General features: G+C 40.0%; 2 non-coding genes across 2 annotated transcripts; both read left to right on the top strand.

Moving 5' to 3' along the window:
- The first annotated feature begins 4,860 nt into the window (after positions 1 to 4,860).
- On the top strand, positions 4,861 to 4,933 carry TRNAV-AAC (transfer RNA valine (anticodon AAC)). Its single transcript has one exon. It is a non-coding gene; the product is annotated as a tRNA-Val (tRNA).
- Positions 4,934 to 15,302: 10,369 nt separating this feature from the next.
- Positions 15,303 to 15,375, top strand: TRNAV-AAC (transfer RNA valine (anticodon AAC)). The gene has a single exon. It is a non-coding gene; the product is annotated as a tRNA-Val (tRNA).
- The last annotated feature ends 1,600 nt before the right edge of the window (positions 15,376 to 16,975 follow it).

Genomic DNA, 16,975 nt, shown 5'->3' with positions numbered 1-16,975 from the left:
GCTCAATACATAGACAACACCTAAACTAACTATACCTAGTTGTACTTTAGCTCATTCTAGCTCAATACTTAGACAACACTAAATTCATTATATTAGACCTTAGTGCAATTACATGAGTGAGTCTGGTGCCACTTGTAATTTTTTTTATAGTATTAGTTTATACCTAGTTGTACTTTAGCTTATTCTAGCACAACACATAGACAATATCAATTTCATTATGTTTATTAGTGACTATACTCTATATGACCAAAGTGCTTTAGCGGTATACTTATCCAAACTTCCCACCACTACAGAAATCAGTATTAGAACTCACCACATAATACAGGATATAAACAACCATTATTTAAACCTAAAAGATGAATGATCACGTTGACCCTGATCTAAACCTCCATAATCTAACACACAATCAAAACTTATTGGAAAGTAACTGCCTTTATTACACAGCATCACAAGCCAGCACTATCCTGAACACTGCTCAAAGTCTATCAGTTCTTAACTACAACATCAGGTTCTTAAGCAAACACTATGATGACCTGTAGATGAATGGTTCAGAGAACCGACACGTTGTTAAATTAGACACATGTGCAACTCTTGGGTATCTTTATTGAGGAAATGTTTCGCCACACAGTGGCTTCATCAGTACATACAAAGGAGAAACTTGAAGAACAGGAGGAGAATGAGGTAATAAGTCCCTCAGCCTTGAATCGATGTGGTCAGTCCATCAATCTTGAGTAGAATACGGCATATGAGCGGAGAAGCACCTTATAAACCGTAGGCAGGAGAGGTGCAGCAGTCGTAGGTGGTGTCACATTTGTCCAATGTGGAAGTAGGTCGTGCCCAAGTGTTAGGCAAGCGAAGAATTCCCAAGTATTAAGATCCCAAGAAGTTGCAGTGTCTGACAGGATTGTAGATGAATGGTTCAGAGAACCGACACGTTGTTTCCTCAATAAAGATACTCAAGAGTTGCACATGTGTCTAATTTAACACTATGATGACCTCCTGGCACTCCTTGAGTCACTAAAGACACCCTTCTCCTGCATTATTCTTACTGAGACCTGGCTTAAGCAGGGCACAATTGATATCTACCCACTACCAGGATACACAGCAATCTACAACTGCAGACCATACCAAGTTGGGGTTGGTACTGCAATCTATTACTCTAACCAACTATCTTGTATTAGCACTAATTGCTTTAGTGATGAATATGGGGAATACATTTTTGCTAATTTTACTGTAAAAAACTCAAGACGCCTATAACAATCGGTGCCATGTACCGGATACCCCACACAAACATCCCAAACTTCAGTGAGAATCTAAAGTCACTAATAACAAACAGACAAATGAACAAGCACCACCTTCTCTTAGCTGGAAATTTCAATATCAACCTTGGCCTACCAGATGATCAGACTGTAACTGATTTCATCAACAATATGAACAACACACTTCTCATACCAACAATAACTAAACCAACCAGGCTGACTGAGACAAGTGCAACCATAATAGACCACATATGTACCAATATACTAGCCCCCCTTAAATCAGGGATAATCACAGACAGCACTACAGACCACTACCCAACCTTCATCTTAACAAACATTAGTAAACCACCACTGGAATACAACAAAGTCTCATTTAGACTCCATGACGAGGCCTTAATAAGGAATTTCACAGCAGACCTAGAGACTGTTGACTGGCCTACAGAATTCTCCAATGCCAATGGTATTGACGACTGGACAGGCATTTTTCTTAACAAAATACTTAGACTATACAACAAACATTGTCATATAAAAACGAAACAGATCACGAATAAACGGCTTGGTTGCCCATGGCTGACCAGCAGCATTCTGAAATCCATTGATAAGAAACACCAATATGAAAAGCAATATAGACAGGGCTTAATACACAAAGATATTCTTAAACAATATTCAACAGTTCTCACCAAATTAATAAAGAAAGCCAAACAACTGTACTACTCCAGCAGATTCACTGACACAAGAGGAGATATAAAAAAAGACCTGGAAAACACTTTCCCAGATTCTGGGAACCCACAAACTGAAAAAAAAAACAAGAATATTGTTCTAACTAAACCTCATGAAACACCACTGCATCCCAATGATACAGCTAACAAGATATACGACTTCTTCTCAAACATAGGATATAATCTCGCCAGTAAAATCCCACGTACCAATGCCCGTGCCGGGGACTACCTAGATGGAAATTTCCCAAATTCCTTCTATCTTGTACCAACTGAGCCCACGGAAGTCACTGTGATCATAAGGTCACTTAAAAATAACTCGGGGAATCTATCTCACGTCCCACCATTATTGTACAAGCGAGCGGCTCATGTCCTTTCACATGCTATTACATTACTTTTTAACAAGTCACTAGAAACTAGCACTTTCCTGACACTACTCAGGACAGCAAGGGTTACACCAATACATAAAGGTGGTGACCCTACAGACGTAAACAACTATAGGCCAATATCAAACTTACCATTGCTATCCAAAATCTTTGAGAAACTCGTGCACAGGAGACTATATTCATTTATAACGTCACAAAACATACTCAACCCCTGCCAATTTGGATTCAGGAAAAATAAAAGCACTAATGATGCAATTATAAAAATGCTAGATCTGCTTTACACAGCATTGGAAAATAAGGAATATCCGTTAGGAATTTTTATTGACCTAAGAAAAGCGTTTGACACAGTAGACCACGGCATCCTACTCCACAAACTTGACCACTGTGGTATAAGAGGCCATGCGCTTGCATATTTTAAATCCTACCTTTCTAATAGGTATCAGTATGTCACCATTAAAGACACAGCCTCATCAATACAGCCACTTGATACTGGAATTCTGCAGGGAAGTGTCCTTGAACCCCTGCTCTTCCTCATTTACATCAATGATCATCCAAACATATCCCAACACCTGAAACCCATTCTTTTTGCTGAAGACACGACTTATGTCATCTCCCACCCTAATCTTGCCGCCCTCAACTCCATTGTTAACGAGGAGCTGCTCAAAATATCGACTTGGATGACAGCCAATAAACTTACACTTAACACTGGCAAAACCTACTATATGTTTGGTAGCAGAGCAGATGCTGCGCAACTTAACATTAAGACCGACAACACTCTAATTGGCAGACATAATGAGGGCAAATTCCGTGGCCTATACCTCGACAACAACCTAAATTTCAGCACCCATATCCAACACATAACAAAAAAAGTATCCAAAACGGTGGGGATCCTCTCCAAGATCCGATACTACGTGCCGCAAACTGCCCTTCTCACACTATACCATTCACTTATATATCCATACCTCACCTATGCTATTTGTGCTTGGGGTTCAACTGCAGCAACATACCTAAAGCCAATAATAACCCAACAAAAAGCCGCAGTAAGAATAATCACTAAATCCCATCCCTGGCAACACCCTCCCCCCCACTCTTCATAGATCTAAACTTACTCCCTGTTCAGAACATCCACACTTACTACTGTGCAATCTATATCTACAGGACCTTAAATTCCAATATTAACCTTGACCTAAAACGCTTTCTTGATAGTTGTGACAGGATCCACAGGCATAACACCAGACACAAACATCTCTATGACATTCCCCGTGTTCGACTAAACCTTTACAAAAATTCAATGTATTTCAAAGGACCTAAAATCTGGAACACCCTACCTGAAAACTCTAGAACTGCAGACACATTCATCACTTTCAAAACTACAGTTAGAAAACATCTTATCTCCCTGATACACCCCGACAACTAACTACATGATAACCACCTGGTGGTTCACAATTACACTCACTCACCCACTGACTATAAACCCAGAAATACTAACCTTAATCTTAAAACAATAAATCCTAACTATTCATAAGTTTGCCTATGATACTCCAATATAGACACCTTGTATTGTGCCAAAACAAAAGCATTCACATTGCTAAACTCACAAATTATGTTGCAGTCACTTAGCCTTAATACCAAAATCTGTAAGGATTTAATGTTAAGAATTAATCTAAGTCTGCTCGAAATGCCTAGCCATGCTAGGTGTCCTTGTGGCTCCCCTCTGTAATTAGTATTTTATAACATGTAAACCAAACAATACCCAAAACCTGTAGACCCCCACATTGTAACCTTTATAGAGAATAAACTTGAATTGAATTGATTTGAATTGAATTTGACTGATGTGTCGTATCCAGAGAAGGGACATTCACAACCTAATGGAAACTAGCCTAACACGTTCTTCCTCTGTTTTCCCAGCAGAAATTAAGCACCTAGGAGTCATCTGACTGTTGTGTCGTATTCTGAGGAAGGACTTCAGGAATTTAATAGAGGGAAGCGACTCAGTTTAACTTCATAAGGTTATTATGGGTCTTTTTTCCCTCTGCTGGTGATAATCTGATGAGTCTTCTTCTGTTGCTGTATTTATTCCACTCTGCTACTTACGTCCACCAGGTACTGTTGGGTAATGTTGGTTCTCCAAGCTAACTTCTGATCCTTGAATCTTAACTCCGGCAGTAGTGTGTTGTCTGTTGTGGGAAACTATTCATGTCTCAGCTGTGGTCGATTATATGTAATGTTTGCTGTCTGTACGCTTTTATTGTTTTCAATATTTTTCTTGTCTTTCTTGTTACAGGCTTGTCTGGAGAAATTTAAGGTGGTACAACTTGCTTTCAAAGAAAGAATTCATTAATTTTTAATTATGACTCAGACAAAAACTGGTTTAGGCACAGGATTTTCTTAAATATATAAAATTTATCACATCTACATTTTGAAAAAAAAGATAGTTATAGGATTTTCATTACCTTCAAAATGGACAGTTACACTGTATGTATACCTCAAATACCCCCAGCTCTCGTAGTGTAGTGGATATCACGTCTGCTTAACACGCAGAAGGTCCCAGGTTCGAGCCCTGGCGAGAGCAGTAACCAGCAGTTGTTTCACCTCTCGTAAAATGCTGATGATTACATTTTTTAGTATTGTTCTACTTTAATTCGATTCAGGACAAGTGTGAGCTTATCCCACTTTAAGTAATCACTATTGAACAAGGGTATTAACGTATTCTTGATGTTATCACATATAAATTGTGGCCTTGACCCACGTGAGGTCAACAGATACAACACACTTAATTCAAAGTGTTATTGTAGCTGCATGACCCGAGAGAGTTATTTCTCTTATTCCATTACTACTGTCCACTGTACCTGAATGTATGTATGACCGTAATAACTCTTACTCAAAACTCTCAAGAAAAAGAGAAGCTACAGTACAACAACTCCGTCATTCAAATTCAAATTCAAATTCAAAGTTTATTCTCTATAAGGATTACAATGCTGGGTTTACAGAAATTTGGTTATTGTTTGGTTTACATGTAGTAAAATAGTGATTACAGAGTGTACCACTAGAACGCTTAGCATGGCTAGGCATTTCGGGCATACTTAGTTTTATTCTTAATTGTAAAATATTACAAATTATGAGGTAAGTTGGTATTATGGCTAAGTGACTAAATACTAGTTTGTGAGTTTAGCAATGTGAATGCTTTTGTTTTGGCACAGTACATAGTTTCAGTATTGGAGTATCACAGGATTCATTATTTTAAGACTGAGATTAATATTTCCGTTTATGGTCAAATGAGTGAGTGAGTGTAAGTGTGAACCACTTAACTATCATAGCTTTAACTATCATAACGATCAAGAAACTGGAGATCAGTTGCTAATGATGAAGCTGGGGAATAGTAGCTCAATAACTTCATGAAGCCCAGGAGCTGGAACTCAAGTTAGTCGAACACTGTTAAAATATTACGAGAGAAAACAACGTTGGTGATGTTTGTACAGTTCTGCGCGATATAGTCTGCATACATTGGAAAGCAGGAGAAAATCAGACAAATTTCGGTCGCTGTGCTGTCTGATGAAGGTATCGCCGTATTCCGTAGCCCCAGTTCCCTCTGCCTCAGTTAGGTTAGGTTAGGTAAGGTTCGTCAGGAAACAGGACAAATGTTTCCTGACGCGGGTCTTAGTCAGATGATGACCCGCCTTTGGAGCTTTTGGTCATCTGACCGAGGCCTTCCGCTGGCTTACCGGTCCACCCCTTTAAAAATTATGGTCATTTATAACCATTGTTGATAATTTCTGCCTCAGTGAACGTGATTAGAATAATGCATAGTGCGGCATTAGTTTATAAAGCAGTTAATTAATAGTTTCCAAGATCTGAGGGGAATTGGAAGAGGTATTCACAAGGTATTCTCTGAAAATTAATATTTACATTTCTTCAATAATAATGGTAAATTAACACATGCGTCTTTCTGAAAGACGCAAGAAACCAAAATTCTAAAATTCGCATGTATATAAATCTTGAAGTCACTCAGGTGTTGCGTTATCAGGTAACCAGAAAGGAAGGTTGAAATAATCAGGTGTGACTCTCACAAATTATTGCCTTAAAGATCTATTTATTTTTTTCCAATTTATTCCAATTAACAATAAGATTGAACTTCACAAGACATAACATATCCAATTTGTTTTTAAGTAAGCGTGCAGCTTTAAAGTAAGACTTATGAAAGCTTAGCATACGTAACATGCCAATTTCTAAAATGGTCTTGACAACACACATGTTGTAGACACATAAAAGAACATTCAGCTAAACTAAATTAGAATAACCAAAGAAAGTCAAACACTGACTTATTTCTGATCAGAAGAAACATTCTCCGATTATCTTACAGAAACCAATTATTTCACATGAAAGCTTTAAACACTTAAGGGTCAGATAGCACCTGTGGAATTGGAGGCATTCAAATTCGACCCAAGCAATTTACATAGGGAAGATAAGTGCAGTTCCTAGGATGAAAATCTCTTTACCGGAAACAAGACAAAATAATGCATTAAGAAAATAATACTGTACTAGAGATCTACATACTCCATTAAATACATCAATCTTCTTCTAAGTATATTCACCAGCGATGAAATATTGAAGCCGATCATGACGATCGTTGCCAGCAATGGTAACGCATTGTTTTAGTTAGGACAATCAAAATTAATTCATGGATATGGCATTTTGTTTTAGAGACAACAAGAAGAGGCAGAGAGTATGTTTTCTGAAGACTGGGATGAAGGATTTTGTTAGCCGTCTGGACAAGATTGATGTGATCCTATTATGTGTCGGTGCTGGAGGCAATGATCTTGGCAAATGTTGGGGTGAAGACCTGATTAGCAGGTATAGGTCAGCGACAGATATAATTAGGAATAATGAAGAGAGGAGTTGGTTGTCCAGAGCAATTAGTGCTAATTGCTGGCTAGACAAGCACAGTAAGGACGTTGCAGTATCATTTATAGACAAAAATGACATGTATGCCAGGGATGGGGTTCACCTACCATGGGCTCCCTCCACTGCACTGGCCAGTGCAGTGGAAGGAGCTTTTTGGGCATTAAACTGGAAATAGTTAGTGGAATGGGCTTTTGTGGGGAAAAAATAGAGAGTAGAACCAGCGATTTGGGCTGTTTAAATTATCAAGCTTGTGATAATGAGGACTTTAGGAGTAAACTTCATCACTTAATAACTTCGGAGAGAGATAATTATAGCTGAACTTGAGCAAAGGATAAGATGAACAGGGAAAAGACACAGACGAAAAAATAATCTTAAAATATTTTATTCAAATAGTAGAAGAGCCAGCAACAAGATGGACTAATTACATCTGGTTCCATGCATGGGAATCATTGTTGTTATTGCAATAGTTGAGACATGGTTGAAGTTGAAGAGTCGAGATATAATCGCTCAATGTTTCATTCAGTAGCTGTTTGAGGTTGACAGAAATAACGAGATGGGGGTTGGGGTGGCGCTAAATGTCCGAGAAAATATGATTTTATATATAAAAACACTGAAAAAATAGATGGAATCTGTGTCTGATCCATCGATAAGACAGATTTAGTTTAATAAGGTGTAATGTACCGACCTCCAAACTTGGAAGGCGTCAGAGAGACACTTCTTTGGGACAAAATTGTTAAAGGTTTTAGACATGATAATGTAGTAATAGTAGGGGATTTAACTTTGGTCAAGGTGACTGGACTTCTTTGATCGGTATTATGGATTACAATGTTCAGGGCTGATTTTTGAAGCATTTGTTGGAGAGCCAAAAATAGGAAATAAATGCACCCGATCTGGTTTTGTCATAAAAGGAAACCCTCGTAAATAATCTAGATTATTATTATTATTATTATAATCAAGGGGGAAGCGCTAAACCCGGAGGATTATACAGCACCAATAAATAATCTAGAGATCACTAAAGAACTTGGCGAATATGATAATAAGGATAATACAGTATAATTCCCAGATTTTTTGTTCTGTTATGACGGACACAGGAAACATATGTGTAGTCTCGACTGTGTTTATGTAGTTTATTGACCAAGTTCATACTTACAATAATGTTCAATGTGCTCAAAAAAAAAAATTGTACTCTCCAGAGAGAAATTAGATCAAATATAAATGATTCCAAATGAATGAATATAGACTGAAGCATCTATTAGGAGAGAAAATAAGATAACCTTTTTGGCCAATACATTCATCATAAAAGAGACGTAAAGAAGGGGATTAGAAGACCTGAATCCAAATCCTATATTCAAACTGATATTGTTCAGGTGATATGAAAGATGAATAATGTAATTCCTATATTTAAATCAATAAGCCTGACGTAAATAGTAGGGAAATTATTTGAATCAATTCCTCTTCAAGGGACTGGGGAGGGGGTTCTTTGCTATGGTGAAGAGGCTCTTGATCTAAGGAATTGGTCCTCGGACCAAACCTAACTGTCACACACTCCTCCCCCTCCTTACATTTCCCATCCAACTTCCTTTTCCATCCTTCCTGCTTTTCCCATCTCTCCCGTCTCACTCTCTTACATCCTCCCTCTGTGGCTCTCTCCTCGGAAATTATACCTCCTGGGTCAAGGAAGGAGAATTGTCCATTCCTTTTCGTTGAGGTCCTCTGTGGCAGTGTTGTTTGCCTTTCAGTTATCTTGAGATGTACTGATCTGCCCTCTGGAGTGTGGCTTTGGGTCTCGTTAATGGAAGTATCTCTGGAGGCTGCCTGTTGGTACTGGGAGGTGGCGGTCGAAGGAAGTATACCTTCCCGCAAGCTTCCGGCCACCCTCTCTTTTGTCAGCCGAGGTGGATCGGTGGATGTGAGGTTGCTATCCTGGGTTGCTGGTTTACTAGCATGAATGGTAAGATATGGCACGGGTTCCATGCCGCATCTGCACCACCGGCTGCCCCAAGGGTCCTCTTGGGCGCAGAGGGACATATGTGTTCACTTTCATTTCTCCTGAGTGCTATCCATTCACACACTCTTCACTCCTTTTTTGGAGAAAAACGAAGAATCCTTATCATGGAGACCCATATCAGTGAAATCCCTCCTCCCAAACTATTCCTTATCCAGCGGCAACCTTCCAAGACCAGCATTATTGGACCCTGCTTCGGACCTCTCAAAGAATCCTGTCACTGATAAATTAGACACATGTGCAACACTTGGGTATCTTTACTGAGGAAACGTTTCTCCACACAGTGCCTTCATCAGTCCATTCAAAGAAGAATGGTGAAGAACAGGAGTCGATGTGATCAGTCCATCAATCTTGAAAAAAATACAGCATGTGCACGATGAAGTGGCTTATATACTGAAGACTGATGAAGCCACTGTGTAGTGAAACGTTTCCTCAGTAAAGATACCCGAGTGTTGCACATGTGTCTAATTTATCAACTTGTCGGTTCTCTGAACCATTTATCTACACCTTGTGCCTCTTTCGGGGTAACACTTCGTTGCCCACCTCTGGTACCGAGGTTACGACTGACCCATTTGACACGTTTGACCTCCGCGCGACCTTGACCATGAATCCGGTTTCCCCTTCTACAATTAGTCAATTTACAAATCGTCCACCATCTCTGGACAGACCAATTCCGGACCCCTATCCAAACTACCTGTAGCAGAGGACACTAACACTCTTGTCAGAAAAGTCCTGTTACACACTTTCTGCCCTTACACTCCGGGTTTCAAAGTACCACATGGACTAAATTCTTTACTCTCCAACCAATATCTTTCTCAGACTATCTTTTAGAGCAAAGTATCAGCAAGGCACTCCTTCTCCATGTTGGACGAAACATTTAAATTCATGTTCTCATGAATGGTGTACGTAATGTCTTGGTGCAAGATTCTGAGTAAGATTGCAATCTTTCCATTCTCAGCACCATTCTTTCACATACTGTCGTTCAATGAACTTTCTCACCCGTGATGCGGGCATTAAGGAGTAAATCGTGTTCCAGGATCACCAAATTCTTAAAGTCGACACTTAGGTATTACCTGCCCGAGGGCGACGCTATCCTTGTAATATTGCTAAATTAACTTTTGAGTGAACTTTCACCCTCTGTTTATATAGCGGGACAGCACTTATAAGTATGAGAATTGATCCCTATGCCACAACAGTGTAGAAATTACTGGCGCTTAGGCCACCCAGGAAAATATTGCAAGTCAGTGATAATACTCAGTCTGTGTTGCGACTGACCACAGCAATCTATCCTGCAGCCAACCTCCCACTTGCCTTAACATTTCTGCATTTACTGAGACAACAAAACCAGTGATGGACACCGATCCACCTCCCAACACTTCACATTCTCACCTTAACCTTCTACACAACGCCTTTCTTCTCAGAGTTCCAATATTTCCCTCCTTACTAATTTCACGCTACCTCCACATGTAGACTTTACTGACCTTCCTAGTCCGTAGACAACTACCTGTTTATTGTTACTATTATACTTCTCTTCGCAGGGCGTGAATTGTAGTGTAATCTCCACGGACATAGAGGTAAACTTATTAAGGTCACCAGGTCCTTTTCTTGATGGAATATTTAATAAAAGTGCCCTGCTTGTGTGAGCCGGTATACCACATTCTTAGGTCTTTGTTTATACTTTTTTGCATTGTGCTGTAGCCCGTATCTACTTGAACAAGTGGTATGCAGTCTGATTTTTGTACTTTTCTTCTTCTCGATCTTTATCTATTCCTGATGTGGATTTTCTATTTGCTTCCATACCTCCACCACTCCTTTTATTAGGTAATTTTAATGGTTATCATTTTCTCTGAGGACTGTGACTCTCGAGGCGATCAGCTAGAGGCTTTTCTCACTCCACTCACTCCACTTCCTCTATTTGCTTTTCTTCAAGTGAAGATTTGCATGAAAGCAATCATTTTCCTAGTCTTCTTACTTTCCATTCATTTTCTCGGCATCTTCATAGCCCACGTTGTTAGTTTGAAAGCGGATTGGGCCCTTTACTCACGTCTAACCATTTCTGTTGAATTACCTCTTCCTTTATCCTCCCTCGATGAGCTGTTACAGATATTTACCTCTGCTAACCACAGTTTCGAATGCAATCCCCCAAACTTCAAGTAGATATTCTCAGAAATACGTACCTTGGGGGACTTCTACTTGTGCTCGTGCAGTGCGTTTGAAACGTGCTGAATGGGGTGTAATCTATGAAGCAAAATGCACTTGTTGGTGGGATTATCTTTCAACCGTTACTCCCACTTCCTCTGTGAGTGCAATTTTGTAAAAAGTACGGAAACTGAGTGGCAGGTACTTTCCACACCCAGGTCACGTTTTTAATTAAGGTAGCCAGTGTCAACAGTTGCAAACCCTGCTGAAGATGCTACAGCAATCGGAAATCATGTTGTTCGTATATCTCAAAGACTCAATCTGTGCCCCTCGATTCTATCCTCCAAATCTACCACAGAGTTAACGCCTTTATATTTTTCTTCTTGAATAGAAGTGTCTTAAAATATGCTCTTTACACTTCAAGATCTTAAGTCAACACTTTCTACTTGCCGACCGTCGACTGCTGGCCCTGATGACATTCATATTTGTATTCTTCAAAATTTACATCCGACGGCCCTCGTATTCCTCTTACATCTGTTTAATCTTGTTTGGTCACAAGGGGTTCCTTCCCGTCGTGGAAAACTGCCGTTGCTCTGCCCATTCATAATCCAGATACTCCGGGCCATGAAGCCTCCCACTATTGACCATTGCTCTACTAGTGCAGTTTTCAAATTAATGGAACATCTAGTATATGAACGTTTGGTGTGGTATTTGGAGTCACACCATTGTCTTCATACTCGACCTTGAAACAGCGTTCGACACTACCTGGCAATATAACATCTTGGCCTAAGCTCATTCCTTAGACCTTCATGGCAATCTGCCACTTATCGTTAAAAAAATATTGTTTGAAAGACTTTTCTGTGTCCGGGTTAAAAAAGTTTTTCCTCTGACTATATCCAGCTTGAAGGTGCCCCTCAAGGTTATGTTCTTAGAACCCTTCTTTTTCTATTCGCTGTCAGTTACTTCGCGTTTGTTTTCCCATCTAATATTTAGTCATCACTTTATGTTGATGACTTTGCTAGAACTTGCGCAGGTGCTGACTGTCGCCTAGTAGCAGCCTCTCTCCAGAATGCTATCGACCGCGTATCCCACTGGGCCACTTCTCATAGCTTTAAGTTGAATGTTACTAAAATGCATCAGATTACTTTTACTAGACTTTCTGCAGTCTCTAATGCTTTCGTATCCATGAACGAGATACGGTCAGGTTTTTCGGTCTTCTGTCTGATCGACGGATGTCCTGGAAATCTCACTATACCTTCCTAAAAGCAATTTGTCATAGCCGGCTGAACTTCCTTTATACCCTCGCCCATCTTTCTTGGGGGCTGGTAGACGAACTCTCCTTCATCTTCATTCCACCCTAATCTTGTCGAAAATGTATAATGACGACCAGCTATATTCTGTAGCCTCTCCCGCAACTCTTTCGAAACTTGATTAAATTCCTCAGGGACTGCGTTTGTATTTAGGGCCTTTTCGTTCCTCCCCGATCAAGAGCTTATATGCAGAGGCGAATGCTCCATCTTTACACAATCGACGTGATGCCCATTGTCTCCGATATTTTGTCCGGTCTCATGAACCTACTACATACTGGATGGTCGGGGTTCTCTATTTGATCGCCGCTTCTGCTAACTCCGACTATTTTCTCTTTGTATTCACTCTCTCTTGGTTTCTCTTCATTTACCCCCTTTATATGTTCATCCAGCATATAACGTTTCTCTTTCTCTTTGGGAAGTTCCGATGATTCGTGACCTGTTCTTCCCCACTACCGAGCAAGAAAGCTCGACTACCTACTCGAGGTTGTCGCTCTGTTTTCCTTAACTACTTCCTATCTCATTTTCATGCCGTTGCAGTTTCCACTGATTGTTCTAAATCTTCTGATGGTGTCGGGTTTGCAGCAGTGTGTCTGGGCAGTGTTATAAGAGGTTATATATTGGACTCAGCTAGCATTTATACAGCTGAGCTATAGGTACTTCTCATCACTGTTATACGTATTGCATCCATGCCTACCACAGCATTCGTAGTAGTCTCAGACTCGTTTAGTGCTTTACAGGTTTTGCAAAAATTTTATTTTCATCCTCATCGAGGCTTGGCTAACCAACAGAAGATAAAGAGTTTGCATACATGAGGTTAAGTGCGTGCAAGAATCAGTTTTACGCCCATTATTGTTCATAATTTACATTAAGACACATGTGCAACATCTGGGTATCTTTATTGTAGACGTTGCGCCATCCAGTGGCTTTATCAATACAAATTCCAGGACATAACTTGAAGACAGTAGAACTATATACAAAAGATGAGGTAATCAGTCCCTCAGCCTTGGAGTTGGTGTGAAGAGCACCGTGGTCGTGGGGATTCTGGAGCATAGGCAAGGAGGCACTCGTCTGCTACACTTCCCTTTCCACCTATCGCCAGTATATAAAAGCCAGCCTCCTTGCCTGTCTGTGCTCCAAAATCTCCACGACCACGGTGCTCTTCACACCATCTTCAAGGTTGAGGGACTGATTACCTCATCTTTTGTATGTAGTTCTACTGTCTTCAAATTATGTCCTAAAATTTGTATTGATAAAGCCACTGGATGGCGAAACGTCTACAACAAAGATACCCAGATGTTGCACATGTGTCTTAATATCATCTTTTCGGTATTTCATACCATTCTCGTACAATTTACATTAATGACATTGATGAAAGAATTACAAGTAACATGAGTAAATTCACTGATGAAACAAAAATAGACTGATTAATGGAATACGAGGAGGATACCATTGAGTTTCAGGAGGATTTACACAAATTAACGTCATGTTCTGAAATGTGGCAGATGCAGTTCAGTCTGGACAAGAGTCTTCATCCTTGGGAATGAAAATAACCCTCACAGTTATAAGCTAAGTGTTGTAATGCTTGATCATACAGATTGTGAAAAAGACCTGGGTGTCATGGTAAACAGAAATCTGAAGCCAAAACAACAGTGCCTAAGTGCCTATATCAAGAAATATAATTAACAGGGATCCAAAAGTTATTTTACAGCTTTATACATCACTAGTGACGCCTCATTTTGATACTGCAGCTCAGTTAGTTATGGAAGTCATACTACAGAATGGATATTAATGTATTAGGGCTCTGGTGGCCTGGTGGTTAACACTCTCGCTTCACACGGTGAGGGCCTGGGTTCGATTCCCAGCCAGAGTAGAAACATTGGACGTGTTTCTTTCCACCTGTTGTCTATGTTCCCCATCAGTAAAATGGGTACCTGGGTGTTAGTCGACTGGTGTGGGACACTGACCTAAGGAGGCCTGGTCACAGACCGGGCCGCGGGGGCGTTGACCCCCGGAACTCTCTCCAGATAAACTCCAGATAAACATACAGAGAAGGATGACAAAATTAATCCACTATAAAAGGAATTTCTCATATGACGAAGGACTAAGAACATTGAACCTTGACTCTATCGAGAGACATAGAAAGAAAGGTAACATCATTGATGCATATATGAGGCATAAACAAAGACTGTATAAATAAAATACTGAAGATGTTGAATCAAGTAAGAATTGAAAATAAAGAATGTAAGAACATGAGAAAGGAGGAACACTGCAGCAGTCCTTCTGGCCCATACTAGGCAGGTCTTTCTCAAACTCACTACTCACGGGCAAAAATATTTGCTACAAATATGACCATCAACTGCAGGTTCGAATCACAGTTCATATGTTTTGTAAATAGGAAAAAAATATTAGCATTTCCATATTCGATGACCAAAAATTAGTGAAATTGAGACAGATATTAGTGTAAACAGCGTTTACTGAAGTGTTTAAAAACTGCTATATGTACTTTTCGAAAATAAAAATACCCTAGAACATTTAGTACCTTCAAACTGCAAAGTAACACTGAGTGTTTTCCCTGGATACACTCAGCTCTCGTAGTGTAGTGGATATCACGTCTGCTTAACACGCAGAAGGTCCCAGGTTCGAGCCCTGGCGAGAGCAGTAACCAGCAGTTACTTCACACATCCATTGGTACTTGTGTTTATATCATAAATAATCTTTAGTATTATTAACTCTTACTTTGACGAATGACTGTGTCACTCTCAAAACTAGTAGCTAGGTTGTACACATGTACAAGTGTGACTGAAACACCATTATGTACAAGTGTGACTGAAACACCATTATGTACAAGTGTGACTGAAACACCATTATGTACAAGTGTGACTGAAACACCATTATGTACAAGTGTGACTGAAACACCATTATGTACAAGTGTGACTGAAACACCATCATGTACAAGTGTGACTGAAACACCATCATGTACAAGTGTGACTGGAACACCATCATGTACAAGTGTGACTGAAACACCATCATGTACAAGTGTGACTGAAACACCATTATGTACAAGTGTGACTGAAAAACCATCATGTACAAGTGTGACTGAAACACCATCGTGTACAAGTGTGACTGAAACACCATCATGTACAAGTGTGACTGGAACACCATCATGTACAAGTGTGACTGGAACACCATCATGTACAAGTGTATCTGGAACACCATCATGTACAAGTGTGACTGAAACACCATCATGTACAAGTGTATCTGGAACACCATCATGTACAAGTGTGACTGAAACACCATCATGTACAAGTGTGACTGAAACATCATCATGTACAAGTGTGACTGGAACACCATCATGTACAAGTGTGACTGAAACACCATCATGTACAAGTGTGACTGAAACACCATCGTGTACAAGTGTGACTGAAACACCATCATGTACAAGTGTGACTGAAACACCATCATGTACAAGTGTGACTGGAACACCATCATGTACAAGTGTGACTGAAACACCATCATGTACAAGTGTGACTGAAACACCATCGTGTACAAGTGTGACTGAAACACCATCATGTGCAAGTGTGACTGAAACACCATCATGTACAAGTGTATGTGGAACACCATCATGTACAAGTGTATCTGGAACACCATCATGTACAAGTGTATCTGGAACACCATCATGTACAAGTGTGACTGGAACACCATCATGTACAAGTGTATCTGGAACACCATCATGTACAAGTGTATCTGGAACACCATCATGTACAAGTGTATCTGGAACACCATCATGTACAAGTGTGACTGGAACACCATCATGTACAAGTGTGACTGGAACACCATCATGTACAAGTGTGACTGGAACACCATCATGTACAAGTGTATCTGGAACACCATCATGTACAAGTGTATCTGGAACACCATCATGTACAAGTGTGACTGGAACACCATCATGTACAAGTGTATCTGGAACACCATCATGTACAAGTGTATCTGGAACACCATCATGTACAAGTGTGACTGGAACACCATCATGTACAAGTGTATCTGGAACACCATCATGTACAAGTGTGACTGGAACACCATCATGTACAAGTGTATCTGGAACACCATCATGTACAAGTGTGACTGGAACACCATCATGTACAAGTGTGACTGGAACACCATCATGTACAAGTGTATCTGGAACACCATCATGTACAAGTGTATCTGGAACACCATCATGTACAAGTGTGACTGGAACACCATCATGTACAAGTGTATC

The sequence above is a fragment of the Cherax quadricarinatus genome, chromosome 18 (assembly GCF_038502225.1).
Source record: "Cherax quadricarinatus isolate ZL_2023a chromosome 18, ASM3850222v1, whole genome shotgun sequence".
Classification (NCBI taxonomy): Eukaryota; Metazoa; Arthropoda; class Malacostraca; order Decapoda; family Parastacidae; genus Cherax; species Cherax quadricarinatus.
This window is presented reverse-complemented; position numbering and strand designations above follow the sequence as displayed.